The sequence below is a fragment of the Alligator sinensis genome, unplaced genomic scaffold (assembly GCF_000455745.1).
Source record: "Alligator sinensis unplaced genomic scaffold, ASM45574v1 scaffold262_1, whole genome shotgun sequence".
NCBI lineage: Eukaryota > Metazoa > Chordata > Crocodylia > Alligatoridae > Alligator > Alligator sinensis.
This window is the reverse complement of record NW_005841904.1, coordinates 795,129-811,842: the sequence shown is the minus strand read 5'-3', so window position 1 is coordinate 811,842 and position 16,714 is coordinate 795,129. Positions and strand designations below refer to the sequence as shown.

The 16,714-nt window shown below is 43.3% G+C and overlaps 1 protein-coding gene across 1 annotated transcript in view; it reads left to right on the top strand.

Annotated features, from left to right (window-relative positions):
• The first annotated feature begins 4,664 nt into the window (after nt 1-4,664).
• Nucleotides 4,665-16,714, top strand: part of LOC112549406 (formin-1-like) — a 21,277-nt gene continuing 9,227 nt past the window's right edge. Inside the window, exon 1 of the mRNA XM_025197757.1 lies at nt 4,665-4,780. The gene's annotated coding sequence lies outside the window, so the exon portion shown is untranslated. The remainder of the gene's footprint in view (nt 4,781-16,714) is intronic.

Below are 16,714 nucleotides of genomic sequence, written 5' to 3'. Positions count from 1 at the left end.
ATCATGCACCTGCTAATGCATGATAAAGTGTGGTTAGCCTTGTTGATCACTTCATCACATTGATGACTCATGTTCATCTTGGAGTCAATTATGACTCCAAGATTCGTTTCTGCTGCTGTGCTGCTGAGAAGGTCATCCCCCAGCCTGTAAGTGTGTTGATGGTTCTTTTTGCCCAGGTGTAGCACTTTGCACTTGTCTTTGTTGAACTGCATCCTATTTCATTCTGCCCATTTTTCCAACCTGTCCAGATCCACCTGGATCTGTTCCCTACTCTCTGGTGTGTTAACTTTGCCCCATAATTTGGTATCATCTGTGAACTTGGACAGGGTGCTCTCTACACCCTCATCAAAATCACTGATGAAAATATTGAATAGCACTGGTCCAAGGACTGAGCCTTGCAGGATTCCACTGCCCACATCTTTTCAGGTCACTATCAACCCGTCCACCACCACTCTCTAGGTGCGACCCCTAAGCCAATTTGCCACCCACCTGACTGTGTAATCATCTACATCACAGCCTGTCAGTTTATTTACAAGAACAGAATGAGATACTGTATCAAAGGCCTTCTTAAAGTCTAGGTAGATGACATCTACCTCAACTTCTGCATCTAAGTATTTCGTGACCTGGTCATAAAAAGAAACAAGGTTAGTCAGGCAGGATCTACCTGCAATGAACTCATGCTGATTTCCTTTCAGCATTATTTCCCCTGCTGGGCTGCCACAAATGTGATCCTTAATGATTTTTCCAGAGTTTTCCCAAGGATGGAGGTAAGATTAACTGTCCCTATAGTTTCCTGGTTCCTCCTTCCTCCTCTTCTTGAATATAGGGACCACACTGGCCCTTTTCCATTCTTCTGGGACCTGACCAGAGCATCATGAGTGCTCAAATAGCCGTGCCACCAGCTCTGCTGTGACACTGGCCAATTCCTTCAGCAGCCTTGGATGAAGTTCATCCAGCCCCTCCAAGTGCTGCTTCACTCAGTCTGCGCTAACAGTTGGTGGGCTGGTGTCTCTCCGGTGTCTATCTATGATCCAATTGGGAGATTTGTCTTGGTCTGTGTCTAGGAATACAGATGCAAAGAACTCATTGAAGAGCTCAGCTTTGTCCCTCCTTTCTGTCACCAATTGCCCTAGTTTATCCTGTAGGGGTCCTATGCTACCCTGTGCCTTCCTTTGGTTCCTCCTCCTTGGTAGCTCCCCCCTGTTTCCCCAGCCTGTATACATCTTTCTTTGCCCCTAGGTTTTCCTGGACTTCCCTGTTCAGCCAAGAGGGCTTCTTGGCCCCTTTCCCCCCTTTTATGCTCAATGGGATTGTCTCCTGCACCTGTAGGATTGCTCCCTTGGGGAACAACCACCCTTCCTGGACCCCCATTTCATCAATGCTCTTGAACTAGCTCCCCCCTGTTTCCCCAGCCTGTATACATCTTTCTTTGCCCCTAGGTTTTCCTGGACTTCCCTGTTCAGCCAAGAGGGCTTCTTGGCCCCTTTCCCCCCTTTTATGCTCAATGGGATTGTCTCCTGCACCTGTAGGATTGCTCCCTTGGGGAACAACCACCCTTCCTGGACCCCCATTTCATCAATGCTCTTGAACTTTAATGCCTCACTAACTAATCTCCTGAGCACACTGAAGTTAGCCTTTCTAAAGTCTAGCACTTCAGCCCTGCTGGTTAGTTTACCCTTTGCTGGATAGTAAAATCAATCAATCAATGGTCACTATCCCCTAGGTTACCTTGTACCTCCTGATTCCTCAACCAAGTCATCCCCTGTAGCTAACACAAAGTCCAGCAAGGCATTCCCTCTAGTGGGATCATATACCTCCTGTATTAGGTGAAAGTCCTGTATGCAGATTAAGAACCTACGTGAGTGGTTAGATTTGGCTGACTGCTCCTGACAGCAGATGTCAGGGTAGTTTAGGTCACCCATGACAACCATATCTCTTGACTGTATGGCCTCAGAGAGCTGTCTGGAGAATTCCAGATCTAGCTCATCCTCCTGGTGTGGTGGTCTATAGTAGACCCCCATTACCAAGTCCCTTTCCCCCTGACCCCCTTGTATTCTGACCCACAGTATCTCGGTTTTGTCCTCCTCTCATCCCATCTTGATTATACAGGATATATATTGTTCCTTAACATAGAGAGCATTCACCCCCCCCCTCCTTTTCCCCACTCTATCCTGTTTGTACAACCTGTAACCCTCAGTGATTACTGCCCAATTGTGAGTAGGGTCCCACCAGGTTTCAGTTAGTCCAACCACGTCAAAGTTGCTGCTTGCAAGCAGGAGTGCAAGTTCCTCCTGCTTGTTCCCCATGCTCCTAGCATTAGTGTAGAGACATTTAAGCCCCCTGATGGGTGCCCTTGGTACTCTCTGTCCTGATGTCTATCAAGCCCCTTAGAGCTTACCTGAGCTGATCCAATGCATTTCTCGTGGCTCACTGATCCTAGGTTCTCCTTATTATCTGCTTCCCTGTCCCCTGACGAACCTAATTTAAAGCCCTTGGGAGGAGATCAGCCAACCAGTAACAGAACAGACTCTTACCTTTAGATGTCAAAACAAGTATGAGTTCTACTGTTGGAACCCTTGTACTCCCCTTTTAAAATATCTTTTTAGTCTAATCATCTAATTTAGTCTAGAAACCCCTCCATGCAAGGGCACATTAGGATTTTTGTTTCTGAAGTATAATGCAGATCTAAAATGCTGCATAAATAACGAATACGTGTACAAAACAAGGATGTTCTAATTAAAAGGGTACAATCAAAGAAAGATCTTTCATTTTTTCATTGGTTCTTTCTGTCATTGGTTCTTTCTTTCATTCATTCTTTTTTGTAATGTTCTCCTTGAATCCCCTTGTGGATTTTTGTGGTTTTACAACCAGTGGCTTATGTTTTTTAAACAGTTTTTCATTTCCTAGTTATTTAATTGAAAGACTAACACAAATAGAAAGAAAAGGTTACAGTGGGTATAGTAAATCTGACTTCACACAAACTGCTGACATACATAAAGAAAAAACGGAATAAAATGTTTAATGACAGTCAGAAGCTAAATTTCAAACATTTTTAAAACTTTTAATATGACAGCATCTTTAAGTAGATATTAGTTGATATTTATAGAAAATTGTAAGAGAATAGTGTTCTTCACAAATCACAAAAGACAAGATTTCTATCCTGAGATTTAGAGGAAACTGTTCTCTGTAAGCTGTATTTTTTCAGAAGGTAAAAGGTTGTCATCTCTTCCTTTGTCTCTACATGGTGCCAGACAAAAGGTTGAAGCAGACAAAATCAGTGAACCAATCACTAACAAAATGTACTTTGAGAAAAAGCTTAGCTATCAATGACACAATTACTGATACTGATCTGAGGCTCTGATGACTATCAGATAACTGAAGATAACTGAAGTTTACATAGCCTACATAACAAAGGGGTGTAGAAAGCCTCAAGGATCTTTCCAGACCTTTGAGGGGTTGGACTATAAACTGCGCAGCCTATAATCTGGCAGGTGTCCCAACCAATTATGGTTGTTTTATTTTGTTTTGTTTTGGGGGAGTTTTTTGTTGGGGGGTTTTTTGTTTGTTTAAAGTGATTGATGAAAGAAACTGTTCTGTTACTGACTACTAGATTGTGAACTATTAAGTGTCCTTAGTCAATGGAAAGATGCACAAAGAAGTATATGTAGTCAGCATGACACATGTAAAACAAGTATATTTGTGCTTGTGCATCGAACAAATAATTCCTATCACTTATATATTGAAATGGCTGTACAGTAATATTCATTATGACACTGTAATATGATTAATGCTCCAAACAGTACTTTAATAACTCAGGAACATCAGGCAGTATAAGAGGACTGATTTTTTGCTCAACATTTACCAGGAGCTACCACACAGATGTATCTGAATTACGACATTATTTTTTCATGTAATTAACATGGGAACTGACTCATATATCTGATGCTTAATGGAGCTCTTGTTGGTAAATATTGATGCTGTAACAGGATCCACAGCATGGGGGACTGTTATGATCCAGTGTATTTCTGGTTTTGCTTTGTTTTTGAGATATTATTGTCCATTCAAATGCTTTGATCACCAAATTATATGTACAGAGGGGTTAGCCATGTTGGTAATAAGTCAGGAAAAAGGTAGGGCAGGTGCAGGAGCTGATCCAGACGAGCTTTCTGAACTCCAACACATATTGGCCCACGTGCTCTAATACTTTCCCATTATTGAATACTTCATTTTGTTAGAAATAGAAAACTGAGTAGACTTTCTCCTAAAAGAACATAGAAGAAACTATCTGACAAGAATTTTTGAGATGGTATTATACTCCAGTATTTTAAGCAAACATTTAAAATATTTTTATGTTGAATATTCAGATTCTTGATTCACAACCACTAATTAGTATGGAAAGACTCTGCTTTTTTTTCCAAAAACACTGTAAAATATTAATGAAACCAATAAACTACTCAAAATGCTAATAATGTAGCCTTCCAGGTGAAAATATTACTGAAAAAAAATTCAATGTGTCTTTGCCTGTCGAACTGCCCAGTCCAAATGTACTGTAGATGTCAAATTTAAAATGATGAGAGTTAATTCTAAGATAGGACAATATTGAAATTGCTTGTCATCCTGTTCTTCTGCAGCTAAAAGGTGCAATCATAACTTTCATTTATTTCAGCTGGCACAAATGAAGCAATGGTCTGCAAAAAGCAAGCAGCACAGTGAACCATTTTGACTCTTGGTTGCTACGAGACTTTTTATTATCATATCTAATCTGCCTATACGGATAGTGGTGAGCAAATAGTACTTTTACATATAACCTGTAGATTATTAATTAAGAGTTTTAGATTTTAAGGTTTATTATTTTCTTGAGATCATAAGGAGATGATTCAAATATCTGTATATTGTAAATTCATTTTAAGGGATCTCCCCTTCCCGGCCCTCCCCACCCTCCCACTCCATAAAGCCCTGGATGGATTTGCTTGAGCAGAATGATGAAGTCAGGACAGTGACTAAAACCCAGCTGTGTTTTCAGAATGATTTTCCATTTCAGTCTTTGCCTTTTCTCTTGATTGCATTTTGAATTCATATTTAGAAATCACCCTTTTCAATGTACAAAGTACTATCCAACTTCATTGTATCTTATTTTGGCAACCTTCAACCTTATGTTCTGAACTTCACTTTGATGTGTTATATGAATTTGTTGGCAAGCTTTAGAAATCTACTTCACTGCTTTTCTTATGTGGAAAAGCTGTCTAATATTTTTAAGGGTAATTATGGTTTTAACTTTTGATGGAGAATTTGTTTTTATCCCTTAACAATTCTTTGTTATAGTAAGACAGAGCAATTTGTGAAGGCAATACGCCGTAATGTATACTTTAAATGAACATTCCCAACATGACAGTATATTTACTATTATACAGGTAATATAAAGTACCACGCTTTAAACCCTTTGTTCCAATTTTTTTTAAAAGGAGCTTGTTCTGATGACTGTTTTTAGGAAATCATTTTCTTTAATATATAATAATTTTCAATATATATATATATAATTATATAATATAATGTCCAAATTGTGGTGTTAAAAACAGTAACTTCTCCCCACAAAGAGACCAATTTCTGCTCACTTTATAATGATGCTGTTTGAATTGCTGATAAATGTTATATTACCAGACCTTGGAGTGTTTGTGAAGCAAGACATTTTTTAGCAACAAAAGGAAATTGATATTTAGAAGCTTTGATACCTTCATCAAGCAATATCAGTGTTATCAAACCCTTTTATCTTATTTCACCTTTAGTTGAGGAGCTCCCTGTGGTTCAGAGGCAGAATCCTTGTCTGTTATACTGGAGTCCTAGGTTCAATTCCTTAATGCTTATACAAATACAGCCATGGAGGCGCCAAATGCCTCAGTGGCCTAAAGAGGGACTAGAGGATCTGGGCAGCCTCCATTCCTGCAAAAAACCTCCTGGCTAGGCACACGAATTTAAAGTCTGGGTGACCTCTCATGCAAACAGCATGATCTGGAAGAACCAATGGTTGCCAAGCTATCATTTGACTTGTGAATCAGCTCTTCAATGTGTCCATGTCTTTTCTACATATCACTTGGCTAATTTTAGGGTGATAATTAGCAGTGTTCAATGGAAACAATTGTTGTAACAACTACAGGGTGAGGCACATACTTCTGGGAAAATAAGACCCTGTCGTCATCATGCCATGTGGTATGAATTTTTTTTCCTGGTTGAACAAACTAAGCATATTAACACTTGGTGCTAGATGGATTGCAAATTCCTAAAGATAACATAGTGCTTCTGGTAGTAGTATTATTTGGCCCCTTTTCCCACTGAGTCTCAATTTTTCAGCATGGTGTACTGAAGAGAACATCTTCCAGGTGTAGTCAATATTCAAATATTATTTATAATACGCATCTTTATATTGGGCTTTTGCACCTTTGAGGTGTTCTTGCTTCACATTTTTAAGATCTTTCTCTACTACTGTGAGGATTTGAAACTAATTTTTAAGTGAAACTTCACAGTCTTACGTAACTTCATGATTTTAGCAGATATGAAAATTAGTCACATGGTAGTGGCCATGCTCACTTTGTATGCAGGTGCATTTCTGTGGTGGGTGAAGTGATGTGTATAGTATGTAATACAATTCATGTGAGAGGGACCATATAAATGTCACATCAGATGTGTAACAAGGCAGTCAGATACCTGGGGCAGCAAGCAGTGGTCAGGGCTCATGCTCCTGACTCTCCTTTACTACTGCTGCTGTCAGGAGCTTGGCTTTCTACGATATTATAATGGAGATAGTGTTAGAATGATGCTGTATACGTGATGGTCCAGGAATTATGCAAGAAGCAAGGATTTTGGGGGTGGTGTTTTTATTGCACCAATGGCTTGACTGGGTTATAGTTAGACAAGCCAGGGAAGGGGGCTGGGAATATTTCTCTCAAGGTCTGATCTTTGTTTAGTATAGGCTGCAACTGTTCAATGATTCTTTTAACTGGTCCCAATGTGGAGTGGTAGGTGACCACCAGGGGTATGTGGCCACAGGAGGAGTTTCTTTTTGTACTGTAGTAGTGTAGCCTGGGTACACCCTTGGGGTGTGCCCTGGCCTCAGTTGGAAGGGATGGGGTGGTCAGGCGAGAGTGCTGTGGGGTGTAGGTTGTAGCTGTGTTGGTCTAAGGACATAGGTAGACAAGGTTCTTTGGGTGAATCTGATCTCTTTTATTAGACCAACTTAAATAATTGGAAAACAATTATTAATCAAGCTTTTGGGTTCAAAAACCCTTCATCAGGCTAAGGAAGTTACTGCAGTTGGTGTGTGCTCTTCCTGGATGGAATGAGTCATTAGAGGATAATTCCCTCTTTCCTCTATAGAGCCAAGCCAATACAAACTCTTAACTATATAGATATTTATTATTGTTTACCCAACAATTATATCTTGGAAAACCATCTACTGCCTCCGAGGCAGTCCAATGCCTCCTGTACCGTAGGGACCGTATACTGATCAACAGTCATCCAGACATTTAGCACTCGATAATCCATACACATGTGGAGCGTCCCATTTTTTTTCTTATGATGATAATGGGTGAGGCGTAGGGGCTTTTCGACTCAGTGATTATCCAATGGTTGAGCAGTTCTTGCAGATGGCATCAAACCTCTTCCATTTCGGCCAGTGGAATGCAGTGAGACCGCTCCCGGAAGGGTCAGGGGTCACTGGGGCAAATTTGGTGTTCCACTCCCTCAGCCCTCCCCACATCCCACTCATGGAGAGAGAAGCCCTTAGTTCTTCTCTGTAGCTTCTCCCACAGCTGCTCCTTCCAAGCTTCAGGCGCAAGGGAATCCCTAAAATAAAACTGCTTGGGGTCTATTGTTGGGGAAACTGGGCTGGTTAGATGGGGCTACTACCTCCACCTCCCTGACAGTGGCTAGTCTCTGACCTGGATGGATCACCGCTCCCTGTGCCGAGGGATTCACCACTATGATGTTAACATGTTCTTAGGCCAGCCCCTCAGAAGCAAGCAATTCATTGGGTGATTTCAACACCCGAGAGTCTTTACTATGGGGGAGGGCTTCAAGCACCATGGTCTCAGTCTCCTGGGATCCTTCAGTCCATCTGCAAGCAATGGGTAAGATTCTCTGCCCATTCGCAGGGATCCTTGGAAGCCTTTTTCCCTTCAAACCATAATTCCCCCAAACCAGGGGATCTTCCCTTTGTGCTCCTCCATTCCTACCTGGCCTTGAAACACAGAGCAAGCATTTTTAGTTGTTTCCTATAGCAAGGGTCCACCTGCTGCTTACAGTACTGGGCCAATACCTGGAAAATGCGGAAATTAGTTTGTATAATAAGGGGAGCCTCTGGCTTCCACCCTGGGTCTGGGCATACCAAAGCAATGGTCACCACTTCCCTATCAGTCCCCGCCACAGATGCAGGGAACTGAATTCTTATTTTAACATATCCACGATATGGATATTGACTTTGACTAAGGCCACAGTCCCAACCCAGACAAGGGAAACAATTGCAAATGTTTAAAATGAACTTTATATAAAGATTCAAACAAAATGGTTCCTTGAGACCCACTGTCCAATACTGCAGTACAGGACAGTACTGCCCTTTGACCTTCACAGGAACTGCAGCCCAGGGACCTATTAGCCCCTCTGGTATTACACTCATGGCTGTGGCTCGAGAGTCTGACCCCGCTTGGGGTGAAACCAACTCCCTTGTTCCATCCCCTCCCTGTTTCCCAGCCCCCATAGTGTTTTTAGCCTTACAAAACCCTGTCAGGATTCTCAGGACCTGAACATCCTCTTGTCATGTGACCATATTCCCCACACTTATAACATAGTCCCACAACCTTAGGCTGGGTCCTTACTTGGGAAGGACACTTGGGGCATTGGGTAGTTCTGGAGAGTTTTTTGGGAATTGTCCCAGTGACAGTGGTGGTCAGAACGGGAGGGGAGGATTCCTCCTGTACCTCGTGAGGCAGTTCCCCCTGGGAGGCCACAGCCATCACGCTACTCACTGGGCCCTGGTGAATCAAAGGTTCCTTAGGAGGCCACAGGGTTTCCCGCAATTTGAGGATCTCTTCCTCCTCTTGTACCTCCCTCATAAGCTGGGCAAACCAGGGTGGATGCCTTTTTTGCCCAATCAAGTTTAGGTCCCTCACCAGGGCCAAACTATAATGAGCCATGACCTGGACCTATCGGAGCCAGCATGGTCTGCCTTGCCAGGGTTACGAGCCCCTTGTTCCACCGCTTGCTGCACCACCCACTCCAAATGCAGCAGGTACAAGGATGCTGCCTCCCCTTTTTGTTGGAAAGTCCCAATCAGTTTGTAATAGGTTTCCCAATAGGAGGTAGACCATCTAAACACATCTCTCAAAGATCGTAAGCACTGTTGCACAGAAATTCTGGGGTTCTGCAACTTGGCAGTCCGTATAACACCAAAAGCAGGTTCTTTTAACACATCTAAGAGCCGGTGTCTCACCCTCTTCTGGGAGTTGCCATGTGGTCCAAGTCTCCTAGATGTGTGCAGTCCAGGCCTAAAAACCTTCCTCCCCAGCTGGGACTGGCATCCTACCCGAGAATATCCTGAGCCTTTTATATGCAGCTCTATCATTTGGTGAATCAGTCATTTCCCTAAGCACTTGCTTAAGGATGTTTACCCAATCCATAGGAGCAGTTTCCCCCCCTTGCCCCAGAGGTCCCGGCACCCTCAGATCCCTGGGCACCTGTGGGATCTGACGTGATGCTCTATAGAGAGGCACAGCACCAACAACAATGCTCTGCCTTCCACCACAATCCTGGATGAGCCCTCAAAATGTAGCCTGGGTACACCCTTGGGGTGTGCCCTGTCCTCAGTTGGAAAGGATGGGGTGGTCAGGCAAGAATGCTGTGAGAGGGGTGTGTCACTGGAGGATAATTCCCTCTTTCTTCTATAGAGCCAAGCCAATATTGTGTACCCAATAATAAAATAGCTATTAATATACAATATAATAAGAATATGTACCAACTGATAAGGATCATAAAAGAAACAAATATATATGATAACCAAAGCTAAATACACAAACAAATAAACACAAATATCCATCAATAAATTCACACATCAACTTAATAACTCAACCTGAATCATCTTAATAACACTGGTATGTATCTCCCTCTCTCTCTATATATATAGATGTGTGTGTGTATAGATAGATAGATAGATAGATAGATACCAGTGTTGTAATGTTATTAAGATGATTCAGGTTGGGTTCCTACAGAGGAGGCACAAGTCTTCCCTCCTTTTTCCACACACTATTGGGTGAGACCCTTCAGCATTCTCTCAGGGTGGAGAATCTGGCATCTCCCCTGTTCCTGCTTGGGGGAAAAAGGGGGACCTGTTCCCCAGGTACTCACAAGCCCAAGGATCCATCTGGAAGGGATCTCTTGGAGTCACAGGTGCTCTGTTGTGCCGCCCTGGTCCCTGCCCTTCGGATACTTCATCAGGGCCCAGACCGCCTTGTGCAGGTCCCGATGCCCGCTCTTGCCTTCTGCCCTTTTGTTGGGGCTTGGGCTGCCTAGTGCGGGTCCTGAAACCCAGACCTTGCCTTCTGCCTTTCATTGGGGCTCAGGCTGCCTCATGCACGTCCCAAAACCCAGACCTCTAGGCTTGTGCCTCTGGGTGCTCGGCCTCATGCTGGGGAATTGGTTGCAAACCCGAGTGGCCTGGTGCCACTCTAGGTTTTGGGACACCGTGCACCACCGTGTGCACTGGGTGGCCCACTGGTACTCTGGGGTTGCAGGTTCGAGCCGCCATTTGTGGCTCCCAAAGCCTGGGCTCCGTGTGCTGAAATGTGGACCAGGATGCCTGGTCACCTGTCGGGGTTGCAGGCTCTAGCTGCCGCTTGCAGTTCCCAAAGCCTGGGCTCTATGCACCAAACTGTGTGGGGAGAGGAAGAGCTCCCCAGCTTTTCTTGGCTTAACTCTTCTTAAGTCCCTCATGGCATCTGCCCAGCATGCCGAGCACACTTTCCTTTTATACACTTAAGGGGTCCCGCCCCTGAAGTCCAGCAGACCTGCTGTGCCACAGTTTACAATCAGGTCAAAGAGCTCCTCTCCCCATCCCCTTGGGAAAAAGGGCAGTGCCCGCTTTCCCCAGCTTGTTTCTGATTGGTGGCTTGGCTCCACCAATTAGAATTGTGAATTCCCAAGTCCTGAGATGCTTCAGAGCTTGGTCGGGTGAGTCTATCACAGTAGCTTACTGCAGGGTATTTGGGTGGCTCTTTCAAAGATATGGTCTATTTCTGTACTTCATTGTCCTTGTTGTATAAAAGTAGATTTTACCCTGGATGCTCAGCAACATGATTGTTCTAAGAACAGGTGCAGTGGTATCTGAGGGCCTGACTGTAGAAAACAGCTTTTTTGGTGTGTTTGGCGTGATTGTTGGTCTTGTGGATATAAATATAGTGATCTGTGTGTTTTTTGTATATGGTGATATCCTGTCTGTGGATCGTGATGTCTTGAAAGTTTATGTTAATGTATTAATCTTTCAGAGAAAGTTTGATTGAGGGGCGATAGTTGTTACACCTGTCGTGGAAGTCAGTAAGTCCAGGTTTTCCGCCCAGGTGATGGAAATATCATCTATGTAACTGAGATATGGTGCAGGTTTGATGGTGTCGTTTTCTAGAAATTCCTCCTCCAAGTGACTTATGAAGAGGTTGGCATATTGAAGGACCATTTTTGTGCCCATAGCTGTGCCTGTGGTTTGAAAAAGAAGTGTTGATTGTTGAAAGTGAAGTTCTTGTGGGTAAGGATGAAGTGAATGATTTGTGCAACTTGTTGTTGCAAATCTGAGGGTACTCTGAGTTCTTGTAGGTGTTTCAAGCAGGCAGCTCTGCCTGCATGGTATGGGATGTTAGTTTACAGGCTGGTGACATTTATGGTTGGAAATATGACCTCTCAGAGAGGTGGATGATATTCTGAATTTTGTTGAGGAAGTCTGTTGTGCCTTGTAGAAAACTTGCTCTTTCAATGATAAATGGTTTCAGGATAGTTTCTGTGAATCCTGACAGGTCTTCAGTGAGGGCACCAAAGTTGGATGTGATGGGGCTGCCAGGGTTACTTTGTTTGTGAATCTTTAGGAGCATATAGAACTTTCCTGAGGTAGGAGACTTGGGAATTAGTAGAATTCATTTTTATGAAGCTGGTGCGGGAGGAATTTGATGATATTTTCCAGTTCCAGAGTGAACACTGAATCTCCCCAAATTCTGCAGAACATTTGGGTATGTGTAGATGAATCAGGATCCCTGCTTTTCTTGGGTGGAGCCTACCTTCCCATGCTGCTGCCAGGCTGCCTGCAGGGCTTCCTGCAGAGCCCCTGAGCTGCACGGAGCCTGGTGCTTCACTCCACGGTTGTAGGGGCAGCAAACTGAAACTCGTTGGACTTTTAGTTTGTTGCACCCCAAGTCATTTAAGGTGCATTACACCACCAAATTTCCTACAGCACCTGGAATTAGTGCGCAATATGCCAGCCACTGACATATGCAAACATTGACATCATTAAAGCAGTGGAAAAGCATTTAACCTGCTTTAAAGTGTCATGCACACACACCCCTTGTTTCGTCTACACACGATTGATATCAGAGATTTTTCTGTTGGCTTCATTGGTGTAGCTTTGATAGTTGAGGATGACTATAGCTCTATTTTTATCCGCTGGTTTGATTACTATTTTGTTGTTGAATCTTAGTGACTGTATGGCTTTTTTCTCCAAGACTGTAAGTTTTCTTCTTCTGTGGCAAAGAGAGTTACCAAGGGTCTGTACATTTTCCTTTCCCACTTAAATAGTTTTATTTAACTATAACTCAAACAGGATTCTCTCAAGCTCTTAGCTTCCATTGTTAAACAGTTAAAGAAACTCACCTAACATTTTGTTCACCCTTCCTTACTCATAAGAGAAGATTAAAAGAGCTAAAGATACTTATCTTCATTAAGTGACACTTCAGGGAAACATAACTGTAATATAAAGAGTCCCTGAAAGCCATTGAGCAGATGAAAAATAACAAACCATGTAGTCCTGATGGAATATCAGCTGACATGAATACACATGGTGGAAAAAAGCTCTCTCACCAACTACATGCTGTTATTCTGAAAATATGGAAACATGAATTTGAGTGTCATCTCCCCAATGACTTGAGAAATGCCAGAATAATAACTACAGTAAAAGCTGCGCTATCCGGCACCTTACAAGCCGGCATGCTCTATTAACGGGCATGCTGGCTTGTAAAAAAGCGGCAAAGCGGAACCAGAAGTGGCCATTGTGGCACTTCTAGTTTCGCTGAGCACCCACAGCCCAGGGCAAAGCAGCCTGCACTACAGAGCCCCCATGGCCTGGGGCACAGCAGCTTACATGGGGTCCCCCTCCCTGTCCCTCTGGGCTTGTGGGGCCCGCGGGAGGAGCAGCGATGCCCCAGACGCGATGGGAGAGTCGGGGGCCCAAACAGGCAAAGACACCTGTTCAGGCATATTTTGTTATCCAGCACCCCCCATTCCCCATGGGTGCCGGACAACAAACTTTTACTGTATATATAAAAAAGGAAATAGATGAGATTGCAGCATCTACTGTGGCACTGCACTCCTGTCCATAGCTGAGAAGATCCTCACCCACATTCTCCTCAAAAGATTCACTCCCCTTGCTGAGGTTCTACATCAGTCCCAGTGATTCAGAGGTAAAATAGATATTATCTTTGTTGCTAAACAGTTGCAGGTGAAGTGACATGAGCAATACTGATATCGTTACATGGCCTTCAATAATCTGACTAATAAGGTTTTTAATTCAATCAACAGAGAAGCCCTACAAAAAATTCTGATGAGACTTGGATGCCTGCCAAAATTTGTTACTATCATCAGACTTCTTTATGACAGTATGATAGCAGCCATTATAAGCAATGACTTGGAAACCCTTCTCCATTTGAACTAGATTCAAGCAAGGATGTGTAATTGCATCAACACTTTTTTTGCATTCGTATCACAGCTATTTCACATCTCATTGCTGACAGATTTTCATCTGGGGTCAGCAATCAGTATTGCAAGGTTGGTAATTTCTTTTGCATTTCAACTGGTTACATTCCAAATCCAAGATAACCAACACCTCCATTACTGATCTTTAGTGTAATTTGGGTAGGCATATGACAATTGTGTCATATGCCTACTCAAATAAAGAGCTCCAGGTCACTCTCAACTACTTTGAAGCATATGAAATGCTTGGACTTGCTGTCAGCTTCATAAAAGCCAAGATATTTTACCAACCTACTGCAAACAATCCAGCTGCTACCCCACATTTTACAATTAGAGGGCAGTGCTTGGAGAATGTTGAGCATTTCCCCTACCTGGATAATCACTTCTCCCAGAACATAAACATTGATGATATTCAACACTGAATAAAATCTGCCATTGCTACATTTGGACATCTCCAAAATCATGTTTTTGATGATTATGACCTCAGATCCCAAGCCAAACTTCTGGTCTACCAAACTGTTGTCATCCCTACCCTATTGTATAGGTATGAAACCTGGAAAACATACTGGAAACACCTGAAAGCCTTGGAATGTTACCATCAGCAATACATGTGAAAAATCCTACACGTCAGTTAGAAGGAAAGAAGACTGAATGCTAGTGTCCTGGCTCAAGCAACCACCACCATCATTGAAGCCATGTTTATATGACACCAGTTCCGTTGAACAGGACATGTCATAAGGATGTATGACAACTGGCTCCCTTAACAGGTCCTATACTCCCAACTCATCAAAGGTGAAACAAAGGGATTCAAAGACACCCTGAAGCCAATATGATGAAATGTGATAGTAACCTCAGTACCTGGGAGACTTGAGTATTGAATCGTCTCTAGTGGCACCAAAAAAGTATGACAAGACTTCAACCATTTTGAGCAAATTCACCTCACTATGGAGGCAAACAAGCAAGACAGACAAAAAGGAAAGAGCTGTGACCCGATATCTCCAGGATCCACTCCTTCTTTCTAGAGGTGTATGCCATGTCTAAACAGATCTCAGGTGGCCTCTTCAGGCATTTCCAGACTCACTGATTATTTCTCTTTCTACTGGAAGACTGTACTGGAAGGTACTCCCAATGATGATGATGATGACTCATGGATATGGAAGAGTTATTTAAGTTGCTACAAAACAGAATAACTGAAACTGGAGTATGAAATTGAGAAGGAAGTGCATAACAGGAAAAATGTCTTCACGGTTTGATCACAGCGGTTGTTTGGAGTTGCTGCTCCAATGCACTGTAATTACAGCGCACCAGAGCAGACCTGATATGAGTCTGTTCAAGCGTGCTAATTAGCATGCTCCCAGCAGTCTCCGCATCTCATGTATTCAGTGTCCCTCTGCTTCAAAATGGCTGCCACCCTTTTGCAGTGCGGGACACTGAATACACAAGACTCTGTGGGCACTTTAATTAGAGTGGCTCTTGGAGCCTCTCTAATTAAAGCAACCCACCCCCTGGAGCACATATAAAGATGCCCAGTATGCCTATTATTAATAATCTTTCTAAGAACTTGATAGCTTTGTTGGAAAATAACACAACTGAATTCCTAAAATTGTTGTTTGAAGATAAGCTAGGGATTGCATTTGAGGGAAGATCTGTATGGATCCCTTTACTTAATCTGCCAGGACATTGAGATCATTTGGTGACACTGCTTTCTTTCTTTTCTGCTAATGTCCCCTTACTGTGTCTGACAAGCATTTCTCACTGCTTCCAGGCTGGCTTTTTGCTCCAGGTCATTATGCCCGGATCTACCTTTTGTTCTTGCAATTGAGCACCATGATGTAACATTTCCAAACGCACTAAATCTGCAACTGTCGTTTCATTTTATTTTACTTAGTCAAGAAACCCATGTGCTTTATTACTAGATTTCTCTCTTAGCTAGTTTGCTGTCACTTCAGTTGCCATTCCCCTGCCTTGGGCTCAGTGAAGACAAGGATGAGATCTGGCTTCTAGCTGAGGGAGTGGTTTGTACTTTACTTTTCTCTATAGATAAGGACCCATATATCTGACCATAAATGCTAAAGAAGGCAGGGTAGGACAATACCTTAGACCCCCTCTACATGTTATATCTATTGCAAAATTACCTTGTTAACTGTGCAATAAATTTAGATTGACCACATGTGCAAATTTAACTACAGCAGCTTAAAAAGTTCCAACAAGCTATACAGTTAATGCTAAAAAATATGTAATAACTTTCTAGCTGCTGTGATTTCCTGGCCTCTGGGGATCACTATCCACCTCTGGGAAATCACAGCCAATGCAGTCTCCCACCTGTTTGGGTGTGGGGATGCTCCAGGCAGTAGCTGGGAAATCTTTTATAGGTGCTGTGCTCTTCCAGCCATTGCAGTCTTCCAGCCTCTTGGCACTCCATGTACCCTGGCGGCTGGGAGACTAAAGCGGGAGGCTGAGAGTCCTGCAGCTGATGGGGCTCTTTGTCCCGGCTGTACCACACATAGCATCTGGCCTGCAGGGATTCCCATGGGTCAGGAAATTTGTTGAAGGGGGAGCAATGGGAGCAGTTTTGCCTTGGCCACTGCCATTCAATGGTATCAGGCCTGGGCACCACCCTCACCCCCACCCCATACCAATTGGGGAGGGCTGCTCCCTGCCCTGTGTATCTGAATTAGGTCTGTTATACCCTGCCCTGTCCCCATGTATCACAATCAGGGCTTGGCAC